At 38.2% G+C, this 16803-nt stretch overlaps 1 protein-coding gene across 5 annotated transcripts in view; it reads right to left on the bottom strand.

The window, feature by feature from the left end:
• B3galt1 (Beta-1,3-galactosyltransferase 1) overlaps positions 1-16803 on the bottom strand; it is a 582026-nt gene that overhangs the window by 403325 nt on the left and 161898 nt on the right. For 4 of the 5 annotated variants that reach the window (NR_197780.1, NR_197781.1, NM_001434404.1 and 1 more), the window contains 1 exon segment: positions 3172-3275. The gene's annotated coding sequence lies outside the window, so the exon portion shown is untranslated. 5 annotated transcript variants of the gene reach the window in all.

The raw sequence follows: 16803 nt of genomic DNA, 5'->3' as shown, positions 1-16803 counted from the left end.
TGGAAGACTGTGCCAGGCTCTTTGCATCATGGGAACCAATCAAATCCAGAGTCCCCTCTTCACATGGCAGTGGACTCGGACAAGCTGCTGTACATTTCTAACATTTAGGAAATGTTTTGTGACACCTAGTTAGAGGTTCTATGTGTGATGATGGGTTGTCACTGGACAAGATAGATGAGAAGGATGAAAGCACAAAGGAACAAACAATGAAACGGGGCCACAGAAGAGACCAAGCTACTCAGGGATGATGCTTATCACTAAGGTGCCTCTTACCTCTGCCCTCCCCTGGTGTATTGGGGAATGAACTTATCTATATTTACAGGTATGATCTCAAGCCCCTCTGTGATTGACTTTATGCAGATGTGCAACAATATTTTCTTGGAATCATAAGTAACAGTGTTTTGTCTTTCCCTGACTGCTCTGTTTTTTCTTTGCTTAGCAACCCTGACCTCCTCATTATGGGAAACGGTGATTTGGAGACCTCATGCTTCTGCCATCCTTCAACTCTTAGAGGTATCTCTGATCGGAGGTTGTACCCCATTTATGTTCCTCAATAGAAAAACAGGGGGCATGTGTGGGTATTCAGTGTCTGTGTTTAAAAGTCTCCTTTTCTCAATAACCTAGTGCAAAGGTGTCCAAATTAAAATAACTGAGTCATAGAAATGGATGTAAATTAATTTCATACCATCATAAAAATATAAATACCATAGCTGACTCATTCAAAGTTTGGGGTTACCTAGGGCAAACACAAGTAAGTCTAGTTGAATGTCTCCCATATGAGTAGTAACTATACCCAGGGCCACTTATCTTCCAAATCAGACAACTGGGTGTATTCTAGGTGGCGAGGCATTGCATGAAATGCTGTTCATGGCACAGGCCTAGATGAGCAGCATCAAACATGATCTATTTTAATGTAGATCCACAGAGGATGCATAGTTTGGTTATGAACAAAAACGTTTTGAGGTTCTGTGCATATTTTAATTATGATAATTATTAAAAGAGTCTTTGCCAACTATGGCAATGAATGATGGGTCACACTGTTGTAACAAACACACGTACCTCACAAAATAGAATTACAACAACTGGCAAGGCCCAGGGAAAAAGTTCAAATTCTTAATCAATGTTATTACCTAATAAATACTCAACAAGATGCTACCAGCTAGGTGTCCAGTTTCCTAGGTAATGAAAATTAAAGGGTAACTAAGTCTATTCAAACACAGATAATGGAAAAGCACGCTGTCTCCAGTACATTGGTGACAAATAATGTATTGTCAACAGGGAAGGACTGCAAGGATCAGGACCAGCAGGAACTTGCTCACAGGCTGGTAGGAGTGTAAAATATGACAACTGCATTGAAATGTAGTTTGGCAATTTCCTTTAAAAAATCATATTTTATTAATAGATTGTTCAGTCATCATATTCCTTGGGTACACATATGAGTGAGTTGAAAACTGGTTGCTTACAAGTCTGAAAACAGATGCTTTCAGCGTTTTCGTAAGCAGCTCTTAAAGCTACAGTTAATTTGAGCAGGTGAATGGATAAACTGTGATATGTAAAGAAATCTTCTATGATCTCATACACACACACACACACACACACACACACACATTCACACACATGCATGCCCACACATACCCTTGCCAAATGGGAGAAGTCAACATGAAAAGCCTACATGTTAGGTATGACGCAGGTTACGTCACATTCTGGAAGAGGAAAAAATATGAATCTCAGAAAATATTGCCAGAATATCAGCAAAGAAAGAGAGGGATGAATAAGGGGAACAGAAAGCTTTAGGGCGGTGCATACATACAGTAGTGATGCAAATATGTCATTTTATAGCTTTTCCAAAACTACAGAAAAGACCTACTAGCAGGGAATCAGTTTATAATGGTGGACGTAGGAGTATATTAACATGGAGCCATCAATTATAACAAATCATTACACAAGTACAGGATTCTGTAACAGTGAAAACTGCACGTGTAGCGAAGGATTGCCCACAGAAATTCTCTGTATTTTCCAAAATGAACTTTTCTGTAACCATGAACCTGTCTGAAATGAAAGATAGCCTGTGTAAAGAAAGAAACAAAACAAAGAAAAAGAAAAAAATCTGGAAAAACAAACCAAGATAAGAGTATTGCTAAGATAACACAACTTCTAACTTGTGATGAAGACCTCTTCTGCCATATTTCATGGTAATACCATGGGGCGTGTCAGGTGACAGCTCCTATTACTTAAGTGGAAGTTAGGAAAGCAGCAGAAACAGGGTACAGGTCCCCTGAGTCTCAAGCTTTGTATACTAATGAATTCAGTCAGGGTTTGCATTGTGCCCCATGGTCATCGAAACCATTAGCTTTTGCTGAATGGCTACATAGATAACAGGTTCAAGACTCATCTACAGTCGCTTAAACGTGGAAAAGAGTCTGACAAAAATACAACTGTCATGGACAACGATGTCTTCATCACCTTTAGGACAGACTTTGCTGTGCTACTTCAGAGCCAGAGGAGGAGAGATCTTGTACGTACTAAGCCATGTCTGTGATGCCTCCGAGGGAGCATGTGCTGGAGATGAAGGGGGGAATACTATGCTCAAATTTCTTGGGACAAGCTCAATATTAGGGGCAATGTTTAGATACAACTAACTACCGAAAATTGAAACTCCAAAGTATTTTTGTTTAATCAATTCCTCTAAGTCAGGAGTCCTATGAAAGGATAAAGAGAGCAGGGAAACATGGGAAATACTCAAAAAGCACAATGTCCACTGCTCCTCAACAGAACTCGCCACTTCTGTCGTATACCAGTGCACTAAGGTTGAACAGTGTCAGCCCTGGAGTTTCTCGCTGGTGCCAGTTGACTGCTCTTATGAGCAGCCTTCTGGGTGTCACATGGGAAAAATGTCACAGTCCTTCCTACTGTTGACTTAAGTCTGAAGTGGTCAGCTCACTGCATTTCATGGATGCTGGCTTTACCGAGTCTCCCGGATTCAAATGTGAAGACAGTATCTGCTGAGTACTGACTCCCGACCTACTTCGCAGTAAACATGATAATCACGAAAGCGAACATGTTACAAGCCAACCCCGATCATCTTCATGTTTCCCGTGTTGTCATCCTTCTTTATACAAGTTTCAGTAACTCCCGAACAACATAAAAGCAAAGATAGGAGTCGGCGGTTACCTATGATGAAATCTCTTGCATTCTTCCGACAGTAGGGTCTCTTTTCTCACATAAACCTTTCTCCACTCCTGGACTCAGCAATCCTTGACGTGGTTCTAACAGATCTAAGGGGAAGAAAAAACACATAAGAAACATGAATATTGTGCTGTATGTGGTTCAGATTCTCTTTCTGACACTGAATAAATTTCCCACATATCTTGCATCAAGCTGTCATACAAAAATTTACATCTGGAGAACACTTAAAAAGGTCTTTTCTGCCGGGCTGTGATAGTTTATGCCTTTAATCCCAGGAGAGGCAGAGTCATCTCTGAATTCGAGGACAGCCTGTTCTACATTGTGATTTTCAGGACAGCCAGGGTACGGAGAGAAACTCTGTCTTGAGGAACAAAACAAGAACAACAAAAGTAAGTCCTTTTCTTTCTTTATCTCATTTATGACCCAAGGATCTTAACCACCCCTAGGAAATGTTTCACTCACTACATGCATTTACTACTATATGCATTTAAATTTAAAATCAACATGCCGTTTTACTCATCTGTGAGGTATACCAACACGGTGGGGTACCTAAAATCTATTTCTTCTTTCTGACCTAACATCTCTGGAATCCTAAGCACCCCACCAATCCTGCAGCAGTGCTGACCTGAGTGGCTGGAGCACTGTTCCTCCAGCAGCATGCTATGTAAGACACTCTTCCATATCAACGCGAATTCCATGTGTTCATTTTTGGAATAACAACAACAACAGCAACAACAAAAAGTGGTCTTTGGCCATGACGTACAGACTGCTCTAATTCAACTCGATAATTCAAAATGGATAAATCCGTTTCCCCACAAGCTATTCTTGGAAAGCCTCTTAAGCCGCCTGCAAACAGACAACACTGCTCTGTGACGTTCCTTAGGAATTCTAGCCAAACCCACCCTTCACAGCCTTAAATATTTATGTCACAGAAAATATGTTTTAAGAAAGATTTGCAGTGGAGCATCTAATTTTGTAGCTCCAAAATCTTACAACCTGTTATGCTTACATAACCGTTCACGGCGTTACGTGGATGCAAAGGAACGCCAAAGGTGCAGCTGGGCAGACACTTGGAGATATAAAGATGCCCAGGCTGTTTCCAGATCTAAAACCGTACCTCCTCATCTGCGTGGTTTATCAAATGATCTCTTTGCGAAGGCTTGTAGTACACAGGTATGAATTTTGTGGCTTTTCCAAATGCTTCTTCTAAGAATATATGAGACTCTTAACAAGCGAACAGAGATTCAGAAAAGACATAACTGACAATCCTCTAAAGGTAAGTTTACAGAATATCAGTACCTGTGATGGTACAAGTTTTCATTACATTACTGTCCCTGTTATTTTTAATGTGGGTAATATCTTGTTCCAAAATAATGAAATCCATCATCTATAATGTAAACAAATCTAGGAACTTTTCATTGAATACAATAAGCCAGGTCCATACTATTGAAAATCACATTCTCTTTGGTTACATTCTATGAACTTTTAGACAAGGTAAAGTTGGCTCTACTACTATGCAAATATATGTCTACATGTGATTAACAGAGGTGCATCATAAGGGAACTTTTAGTAACAATAGACAAATGCTGTATGTTGATCAGGATACTGATTACATAGACACAGTCAACAAGCAAAATTCATTGAATTTTGTCTTTAAGATATGTGTATCATGTTGTAATTAAGGTATACCTTGATTAAAAACCAAAAGTCTCATTCATATTCTTTTTCTTTTTTCTTTTTTTTTTTTTTTTGGAGCTGGGGACCGAACCCAGGGCCTTGCGCTTGCTAGGCAAGCGCTCTACCACTGAGCTAAATCCCCAGCCCCATATTCTTAATTATTAAAAAGACTGTGAGTCAGGGCTTATGTAAGAAAGAATATTTACTCTCTTCCTGGCCAGTAAAATGAAGTCTTCATCCCTTCCACATAAGGGACGTTTATGAAAGACACCTATAATGCACAGTGTGACACAGTGTGCTCCAAGAACAGAGAAATAGAATTCTCTACAAAGCTTAGCTTCTTATGGAAAATAGACAATTGAAATAATAAGCAAAAAGGAAAGGAAAGAATGGAAGAACTATGACAGTTATTGAGATAAGATCTACATGAAAATGAAGACGGCAGTAAACCAGAGCAACCCACTTTCTCCCAACCCAGGAGATAACCTGAGAAGACACTTGTCAGTAGGTGCTGATGGACTACTCAGACGAATGCAGACCACGTTCCTACTGAACGAAGTCAGCACATTCGCAAATTTAAAGACTAAAAACAGCAATTATTTTTAAACCCCATGTTGGCTCAGTCATTGAAGACCATTTTTGCTCTTTTTGGTGTTACTTTCTTAAACAGAATTTATATCTTTTATAACCACAGGCAGTTTATATACAGCTGTCAGGAGGCCAAAATGGTGTTAAGTGACTTTGTACCCTGTGAGCAAAGGCCAGCCGGGAAGACAGGTGCTGGTAATGTGGCTGCCAGTACTGGATAGGCAGGCACTCTTACCAAACGGCGCCATGTACATATTTTACGAGTCCAAGCTGGGATGGACAGCATCTGACACATGAAATATATTGAAAAGGAGACTAATAGTCTAATAATAAATATTATTTCAGTCTAATAATTAAATAATAAGAATGACAAATAGGCTAGTCTTACATCAAACTCAGGTAAATACGATCCATTCCTCCATAACACTTTGAAATAGAACCCCATTGTGAACAAAGCCATTTTTAAAGCAAATGAAAATTTTCCATAGCCAGCTAGGATTACAAATGCTCTCAGGCCCTTTTGGGGTTTGAACCAATTTACTTGAAATTCTTGCTAAGGGGGAGGGGCCATTATAAGATTAAAGAGACGAAAGAATATAATTATGGTAAAATTAAGTATGAACCGTGTAATTAAATTATTAAATTCCCAATTCTGGGGAAGTATCCGTACACTTTAATATCAAAAGGAAAAAGAACCAACATAATACCTGAAAGATAAGTGAGGAAAGAATAAACTAATAAAAAAAGTGTAGTTTAAAAATTATCTTTTGGTAAGAAGTCTATCACTGAATAATAAGCTTTCTAAATGGATTCTACTAACAACCTTACCATTGCCTTCTCTCTGGTCTCTGGTTTTCCAAACTCTGGTCACAAAATGTAGGCTGTGTCTAACATTATTTTGGCTGGATAGCCATTTGAAATGGCAGGAGAGATGGCTGAGTTTAAGAGCATTTATTGCTTTGGAAGAGGACCCCAGTTCCAGTCCCAGAACCACATCATGGCTCACCAAGCCTGTAACTATCTGTTGCTCTGTTTTTGTAGACAGCACCACCCCAGTGTAAGCATACATATGAGCTCTTGTTTAAAACAGGTATGCACACAAACACATTGATAAGAATAATTAAATTAATTAATTAAAATAGCCACTTGAATCCAAACTGCCTGAGATTCTAGACCACTCGCAATTTTAACAGTCGATGCATAACCAGAGAAAATTGGCTCAAAAAGGTCAAAAGATAATTTATACTCTCTTACTTGTTTGTGACAGGCTGAAAAAAAAATCCCATAGAGGTTTCACATATTTAATATTTAAGGTAAGTATGCAATTTGGAAAACATTATTCAAAACAATTCTACTGTAGAATCAGATGCTGCCAGGCAAGGCTGTAGCTACAGAACATAGAGGAATTTGAGACAGGTGAGTCAAGAGTTCAAGGTAAGCCTCAGCTAAAAAGTATGTTCAAGGCCAGAGTGGGATGCAGGAGTCGCTGTCTCAAATCAAAACATATTTTGTGCACAATGAAATATGTAATGATTAGAAGAGAGATATTTAATCATTTAATGATTAACAGAATGCCTTTCTAGTATTTTCACATATATTTGTTTTCTACAAATTTCTATATTTCTTAAGTGGCAGTCTTTAATATTCACGATAATTAGCCTGTGTCTTTAAACTGCAACTTTCAACAGTTAAAGTAGTAATTGTATTCACAAATTACCTCTTATTTGTAAGCCTTGCCTCCAACTTATGTTTTTGGAAATTAAAATATATTTTTTAATTTTATTTCTTTTTTTTACATTTTATTTCCCTTTTGGTTTACCCTCTGACTGTTCCACATCCCATACCTCCTCCCTGACCCTGTCTCCATGAGGATGTCCCTACCTCTTCATCCCCCCACCCCTCCAGACCTCTAAACTCCCTGGAGCCTTCAGTCTCTTGAGGGCTAGGGGCTGAAAGAACTGCAGGGGAGGAAATGGAGAGGAGCCTGAGGAAAGGGAGGTCCAGAGACAGGCCCAATGTGGGATCCAGCTCAAGGGAAAGCTCCAAGGTGACACCATTACTGATGCTATGGGGTGCTCACAAAAAGGGACCTATCATGACTGCCCTCCGAAAGACCCAATGAGCAGCTGAGTCAGATGCAGATATGGGCACCCAACCAATGAACAGAAGCTGCTGACCCCTGTGACTGAATTAGGGAAAAGCTGGAGGAAGCTGAGGAGGAAGGCAACCCTGGAGGAGGACCAGCAGTCTCAACTAACCTGGACCCCTGATGTCTCTCAGACACTGGACCACCAAGCAGGTAGCATATACCAGCTGATATGAGGCCCCAACACATATACAGCAGAGGACTGCTGGGTCTGGGTTCAGTAAGAGAAGATGCAATTTCTATCTCTCATAATCCTTGATTTCTAACAATAAGTTATTTGTGTTTCAAGGTCATTCTTTGATACTTATTTTTTTTCATGAATATGGCCATTTGGAAATACTTCAAAGAAATTACTGTGTTGAGATTATAAAATGTAAGCAATCATGCAGACACAGATACTTAAGGCTTCTCGATCTCAAGCCATACAATACATAATTACTGTAGAGAAAATTTTTAAGGTTTCTTATGATTTTCAAATGGTCACTTACTCCTTCTCTGGTAAGTCTCGGAGACATCACATCATGACATTCAGTCTTTAGAACTAATCTCTAATAATACAAGCCTTTCCCATGTGCCCTTTGAGCAGATTTTGAGCAGGTCAAATGAGATGAACTCATTAAATATTAAAATCTGCATAAAACAACTTGAACATTTTGAAAACAGAAACAAAAATGTTTGGAATTAGAGATGGAGGGCTGGCCTTAGTTTTTCAGAGCTCCAGGATTTAGAGATGATATTTGCTACATATAAATATAATAGACATTTCAAAGTTTCAGTTTACTTCAGACCTAGTGCCATTATTTCTTGAAGTTCCTAGGGGTCACAACCTTTCCTCTACAATAACTCATAGCTGAGCCAGTAAGACAGAGATGAAAACAAATCCTAAGACATTTCAATGCCATTTTCATGAGCTACAACAACTACTCACGCAAGCCTGTGAAGTATGTTGGTTGGGCACTCAGTTTTCCAGATGAAGTTAGAGTTATAAAGACATGATTCATAAATATTAGCTGAGCAGCTGACTTGAGATAATGTCATCTAAAGTAGTTTTTACACTGTTTTGATTTTTTGTTACAGAATTCATTAAATACATGCCCGGTTTGGTCCTGATTTGCATTTAATAATATCTCCCTTAATGTTGCCTATTTAGTTGTATGAAACAGCATTTTCTCATCTATAAAATGTACGCATAATAGGTCATGCTATAATTGTTCTCTATTTCCAGAAGGAAGGATGATGGAGAGAGAGAAGAAAAAAAGAAAGAAAGAAAGAAAGGAAGGAAGGAAGGAAGGAAGGAAGGAAGAGAGAGAAGAGAAAAAGAGAAAAGAGGGAAGAAGAGATAGATGGTGTAAGAGAGGGAAAGAAGGAATTGAGGAAGGAACTGAAGTCATATATGTACTGAAGTTTTGATTCCTTACTTAGGTGTGTGTCAGAGCAGTGGTCCTCAATCCCAATAATGTGATCCTTTAATACAGTTCCTCATGTTGTGGTGACCATAAATTATTTTCATTGCTGCCTCATAACTGTAATTTGACTGTTATGAATGGTAATGTAAATATCTATATTTTCCAATGGCCTTAGGTAACCCATGTGAAAGGTCATTTGACCCAAAGTGGTCGTGAGGTACATGTGGAGAACCACTGCATTAGACAAACATTTTCTTCTATAAAGATCTTGGGGCACTCGTCTTGGTTCTTAGAAGACATCCAGCATGAGTAATTGGTGTTCATATCAACAAAGAATACATCTTCCTTTAAGTTTAGATAGCCATTGTATGTATTTCTATGAACTTATAGGAAGATTCTCACCGGGGAGCTAAACTGAAAGGACTTCTTTTCAACAGGAACAAATTCCATACCTTCCATAGGGATACAGAGGTCGTAGGCTCTAGGAGAGATGCAGTCTTTTCAAACATAGGAACGTTATATGAAAAGACTTCGGAATGAACCAGAACATCCGGCTTCTTTACTGAAAAATGAGATAGGACTCCACACTATTTTCAAGTTTTATGAAGGACTGATTGCCATCAACTTTACTACTGGTTGAACTATACATACAAGCTAGCAATTAAAGTGAAGCTTATCCCTCAAGATGTGAAATCTTTCTTCTCGAAGGACAATGGCGGTTGTTGTTGTTGTTGTTGTTGCTGTTGTTGTTGTTGCTGTTGTTGTTGTTTGGTTTTTTGGTTTATTTGTCTGTTTTGCCTTCTCCCACTTTAGGTAGTAAACCTGAGTGTACATATAGGTTTAGATATTTAGATTTATTTCAATATCTTTTTTTTTCATTGACGATATTAAGCCATAGTCATAATTCTGGTTTGGTTTTGGGGGACTTACATAATTTTAATTGAAATAAAATTATATCAATTTCCTCTTATGACTCTCTCCCATGTAACCTCCTTTGAGCCCCTCCCATTCTCACATTGAAAGCCAATTTTTCTCTTACTATTGGTGTTGTAGAAATATACGCATACATGAATAAGCCTATACAAATGCATGTAAGTAATACTTTCTGAATTTAAGTTCTTTATTGCTTCTCTTTCCCTTTTTTTTTATCAACAGGATGCCATGTAAGCTAGGATGGTCTGTGGGGCCAATGACTCTGAACTCCTTCACTTAAAGAGTCCAGTTGTTACAGATGTGCACCACCAAACCCGGTTCTCACTTAAACTTTTCTAATCTAACTTTATAAAATACATATCACTTTGAGTTCCATATCATTTTTAAAAATTAATTCCTAATAATTTAGTAAAGTAAGATCTTATCATTTTACTATATATTTTAATATCATGACTCTGTGTTTTTAATTTACGTTTTACATTTTAGATTTACATTTCCTATAGTGGTTTAATATACAACTGTATAAATTCAGCACTTGTGATTACAATCATTTTGACCCTAAGGAATAAATATGGAAATAATACCAAAAATGCCACCAAGAGAGGTTGTACTAAACAGGAAAAATGTAATAATACAGCATGTTGATTTATAATTATCTTTCATAAAAGGAATTAAAATGAGGCATTTATATCTGACTTTATATGTATATACTTTAAAATAAAATTTTAGTAGAACTTACTTAACTCTGGGCTCAGTGAAAAAAGTTGTAATTGTTTTTAATCCTTAAAGATTGCATCTATTGGACAAGTTTGAGAAACAGTCTATGTTTATGAAAGTAAAGTCTATAAAATATAAAGCTATCATGTCCTAAAACACTCAAGTCACTTGATCCTCACTATAAATTTTATTATTGTTGCTATTATTATCATTATGCTTTTATAAATAGCCCAGACCTGCCATGAGTTCACTGCTCATCCAGACAATCAGAGTTTGCTATGACACTTCTACTTTAGCCCCCAGGGTGGTGGCATTTAAATTTTTGCCACCATTCTCATCTCATTATCATCTTTAATTCATGCTGCCTTTCCACAGATTATATACTATAATGAAGGAGACCCAGAATAGACTTCATTATCCTGAAAACCTAGCCCTAATGGAGCTTTGATATCTCTCCTGTACAACTTAAAATGCTATCCCTCTCTTCGGGTTTCAATATATTACTAATTTGAGTTGGATAACAGAGTCAGACTTGGAGATCATTTTATTACAGGAGGACTAACAGGGCAAACAGATTTATGCTGCATCCCATTTTATAAACAAAACAAAACAACAATAACAGAACAATCTCAACCCAGACAATATTGCTGATGCCAAGAAGTGCAAGCTAACAGGAGCTTGATATAGCTGTCTCCTGAGAGGCTCTGCCAGAGGATGACAAATACCGAGGCGGATCCTGGCAGCCAACCATTGAACTGAGAATAGGGTCTCCAATGGAGGAGTCAGAGAAAGGATTAAGGAGCTGAAGGGGTTTGCAACCCCATAAGGGCAACAATACCAACCAACCAGAGCTCCCAAGGACTAACCCACTACCCAAAGACTACACATGGACAGACCCATGGCTCCAGTTGCATAGGTAGCAGAGGATGATCTTGTTGGGCACCAATGGGAGGAGAAGACCTTGGTCCTGCCATGGCTCAATGCCCCAGTGTAGGGGAATGTGAGGGCGGGGAGGCAGGAAGGGGTGGGTAAATGGGTGGGGGAATACCCTCATAGAGGAAGGGGAGGGGCAATCAGATAGGGGGTTTATGGATGGAAAACCAGGAAAGGGGATAACACTTGAAATGTAAATAAAGAAATCCGATAAAAAGTCCAATAAAACAGAAATGTTAGTTATGAATATTTGTTTTTCTGGGTACTATCCACTTAAAAGAGTTGGTTGTAGATTTTCATCTTAAAACCATGTCTATTAGAAGATTATGTAGGGTATGTGTGCCACAGAGTACTTGCTTTAAGGGTAGAACAAGATGTATTAAGTACATGTCTACCAGACAGAACACATGGAGGTGACTGCAGGTTTGACTAGAAATTGCTTAGAAGGGTCTTTTCTGAGAGATGATTCACCTTCGGTCAGAAAAGAATTCTGAGAACTTATTCTCAGCATTTAGTGAAGGAGAGAATTATTCATCGTTCCTTCTCCTCACCGGTGCTTGGCTCAGAGCAGCAGACTCATAAGCAAAAGCCGGGTCTACTGTGACGAACCTGATTGGATTCAGACAGCAAGCTGGCTGACACTGTGTGGAGTTTTATAATAGAAAAAGCTTTCCTGCCCTCATTGCGTTTTAACTAGGGAACATTATTCAAGCTAGAGCATGGATACACATGAACAGCACATTTAATATTTTGTTTTTAATTTTAGTTTATTGAAACAGATGAACAGATGAGTAGGCACAGTTATCATTTCACTCCACTTTAGATTTCGCAATGCATTGGAGTATTTCTATGTGAAAACAAAGCCTCTGGTTTTTTATTACTTTTACTTCAAATTTTCGCCCATATTTAAGGAGCAAAGAGCAATCCACCTATGCCACACAGGAAGACTGAGTCAGAAAGCTATAAAACCAAACCAAACAAAACAAAACCCCAAAAACTAAAGAACCAGATCTGGGGCTTTGAGCAATTAGTTTGATCTGTGTAAATCAATAGTTCAGACAAGAGTCTTTCAACCTATGTCGTAAACGGAAAGTACCTCGTGCTACAGAGAAGAACACTCCCAAGGAGACAAATCTCAGGGAACCTGGAACAAGGGTTTAGTCAACAAAGTGGAAAAGGTAAGCAAGTAAGCATGCAGGGAGTTTCCCTGAAGGATGGGAGAAAGAGAAGTAGAAAAGAATGTGAACAAAAACCAAAAAGATGCAGGCAAGAGGCGTGGCCTTGTGCTGGTAATCTTCTCTGGAGTTGAAACTCACGGGGACTTGGAGGACAGACACTTCCACAACTACTCAACAACTTCACCAAGGACACAGCCGCTGCCTACTCTGAAACTTGAGAGGAAAAACAAAACAACATCGTGGCATACCTTGGTCAAACTACACAGCCACAGAGGTAATCATCAAAGGTATCAAGAGAAGGACAAAGATGGATTCTCCTTCTGGCCAGGTGTTCTGTGTCTCCCAAAGGTTAGAGGGAACAGAGTTACCCATCACCACTTGCTGGGGGTGAAAGGCTAGCTATGAGTAGAGGGTCAGCAAACTCCAGTCTAGTGAGTTGATTCGATGCTGAACACTGTAGCAGGCTGGCCAGACTCAGTTGGGAAGGACATAGTGCTAGCTCACTAAACTAAAGGGTTCATAGATGCTCAGCAAAGCAAGCTTGCCAGGACCTGAAACTGTGTTTTTCACATACCTCTGTTTTCGTCATAAACTGTATTGATCAAAAGCTGATACATATAAAATCTATATTCGCCAGCAAAAAATGTAATTTCACATTTAAATAGAGTAAATAAGAGAAGAAACTATTCTGTAGCTCCTGGAACATTTAACATAATTGACCTTTAATATTCATGGATATTTCTGAATAAGTAACTAAGAAAGAATATTAGTGGCTAGGTAATATCATCTTAACAACAACCAGTTTCTGAATTGATATTCAGAATCTACAGATTATAAAATGTAGACTTTACTGTATCAGATATTCTGTTTAATGGCTTCAAGGCCTTGAGAAGATCACATAACTCCTGTAACCCATGCTCCAAATTAAAAGTAATGATATTCATACCTACAATGTTGATAAGTAAGAATAAAATACGCAATACAGGAAAATGACTATTACCCACAAAGTATTCAATACTATTAGCTTTTATTAGCTATTATTATTAGTTACATTATTACTGTTGCTTATAGGCAATTTTGTGAGGAATTTTCTTGAGGGATCTGAGGGACAGCTCAGTCCTGAGTTCAGTGCCACCTCTGGGCAGATTGCCCTGTTGGATAAGAAAGCAGGTCTAGCTACCCATGAAGAGCAAGCCAGTAAGCAGCATTCCTGCAGAAACTCTGTCTCCTTCCCGCCTCCAGGTTCTTCCTTTATTTTTTTGTCTTGAATTTCCCTCATGATGGACTGCAACCTGCAAATAAATCTTGCCAAATAAACCTTACCAAATAAATCATTTCCTACCTTAGTTGCTTTGTTAATGGGTATCTCAGCCATGGGTATTCTCAAGCACACTAAGATGCGTGTCCTCTAAGTATCTCATGTGAAGCAGATTTTTCAGTTTGGATGATCTGTTCAATATAATATAATATAATATAATATATATATATATAATCTATTTTCTTGTTTTGTGATAACTTACACAGCACCAAAACATAATAAAAGATAAACAATTGTTTTAAGTGAGAGAGACTTATTAAAGGCCATTCACATACTAGTGCTGTTCAAAATGGGCTAGGGTGTATTCTATTATCTCCCTGAAATGACATGAGTGGACAAACCAATGGCCTCAGACCTGATGAGTCAATGGAATGTGTTTGAGGAGAAACAGTATCTTTAAAATGTCAAATAGTTGCTACAACTGCTCATTCTTTAAAACTATTAGACACTATGCCACAGTGACAAATGACACTAATAGTTTCTGTGCTGTGGTCATCACAGCAGAATTGGTAATGCATTTTTATTCTGTTAGACAGGCACTTCTGGTGACATTATGTGCACATAAAACGGTCTAGTAACTTATGACTGGTATAAAACAAAAGCAATATATTCCAGACTTAGGGAAAATATTTCTTTCTAACTCACTTTCACATTATTATAGCTTCTGATGGCATCACCCTTCCACGTCTTTCACCTAATCCTGGCAATTCACTCTTGGGTTTCTTAAACTTACAATTCAGTTATTGGTGAAAAAATAACCCCCAGTAGTCACTGATCTGTTTATTAGTCAATGCTCAGTGGGAGCCACATATGAACAGTTATGTGCGTGTTGACACACAGGAGGGAAGCACAATGTGTGCCAGCATGCCGCCATGTTCCAAAGATGTCACCCCCTCCTGCATTTCCACTTGGACTTGTAACTTGACTTTGTTTGGGTTTGGTTAGTTTGATTTTAGCAAGAGCAACACTTTCCTCTTGCATTTCAACAGTCTGGAAATCCAAAAGGAATGCATGGCAGATTTAGTGTCTAGTAAAGGTTTCTGATTTATAGACAGTATGTTCTTGCTGAGCCATCACACGGCCACCATGTCCTTTAAGTCACTTACAATTTATACCCTCCTTATCCTTTGCCCAAAGGTTAAACTGTCAAGCTCCCTCTTATGAAGAAGGATTTAAGTCATTCCAAAATGCAAAAATACATATGCTTCTAAGTGGGGGGACTATCAAACAAACAGGAAGACTTGACAATGTCTTAGCTTTCATTCAACAACAAAAAGAAAAAAGAAAAGAAAAAAAACTTGACAGTGTCTTAGTTTTTATACAACAACAATAACAAAAAGATCTGACAAAATCGTTGTTTTTACCCTTACATTGAGGGAAGTATTTGCAAAATTTGAGACTGAAAGCTCGAATAATTAATGAAAATATTGACAGGATCAAGCAGTCTGAAAGCAGTTGGCCAGTCTGTTTTTCTCATCATCTGAAAATAGAATTATTTACAGAACTACAATATGTCTATAAGGAAATAATTTGAAATGTGGACAATGTGGGTTTGTTTGATTTCAATTTCTCTCACTTGAGGTGATCCCCCTGTATTCCTGATTTCTTTACTCTCCTTAATTTCCTCATATTTAATATTGGCTCGTACATAATGAAATTAATTACTTAAATTTGTTAAAAAAATATTAAGACATGTATGACTACAATGAGACGTGTAGAGAATGAAAGTTTCAACTTTTATTTATAAAGGGATATTATACTTTACCAAGGGGAAGTACATAGCCTCTTGGAGGATTTTATTATGATATACCCTTAAAAGAAAAAGCCCTAAGCAACTATAAGCTTGTAAGGTCTGGTTTGTATTGTTCAGTAGCAGGAATTTCAGAAATGATTGCAGTTGGAAGTCCCCAAACTGAAATGTCACTAAAAGGTACAAGCTAGTGGACACTAGATGCGAATGTCCTGAACTCCAAACTGTGAAAGTAATAAATACCCACAACAGTCCTCAGTACCTTTCAGTTGTCTGAATTTAGCAAGACTAACAGAGATAAATGTGCACAGAGGTGTCTTTGTATTTTATGCACTGTTAAAAGGACACAGGACAACTGCATCCATGATGGGTGTGGTTCAGTCCTTTACTATCACAAGTTATTCTGGATTTAATTGTACCTCCTCCGATTCATATGTTTAAGTATTAATACAAGACTACAGAATACGAACCTGTCAGGAAATAATATGAATATTGACATTGTTAAGAAATGGTCATACTTTTCATGGTGGCTGGGTGGCTAGGTTTCCAACCCAGCGTTGCTTGGGTGAGTGAGAAAGAGTGATGAGGCCTCATACACACAACTTGAAGGAACAGCACACAGGAAACGAGAGAGAAACAAGCAGGGTACACAGCAACTTCCAGAGGGCTTCACACACTTGCTGAGAAGCACGAGGAAGCAGAGAAGAGGGTTCCCATAGTTACCATGGACTCTCCTTCAGCTCTCTCAGAAGAAAATAATCTGGTCTTTATGATTTGTGCTTTTACCCACGTGGTAAAACACGTACATGTCCATCATTTGACACCCTAAGATCTGAGTACTTTATTATTTGATTTCTAGCAAAAAAATACCATTGGTTTATAGGGGTATACAAAATCTTATTTAATATTTACAGTGCACAGCAGGCATATTAAGTGGTTATTATGATGAGATAAAAAATTTAATCACCTGG

Source organism: Rattus norvegicus, chromosome 3 (genome assembly GCF_021556685.1).
Source record: "Rattus norvegicus strain SHRSP/BbbUtx chromosome 3, alternate assembly SHRSP_T2T, whole genome shotgun sequence".
Taxonomy (NCBI): Eukaryota; Metazoa; Chordata; class Mammalia; order Rodentia; family Muridae; genus Rattus; species Rattus norvegicus.
Note: the sequence above shows the minus strand (reverse complement) of the source record. Positions and strands in the feature narration are given on the sequence as shown.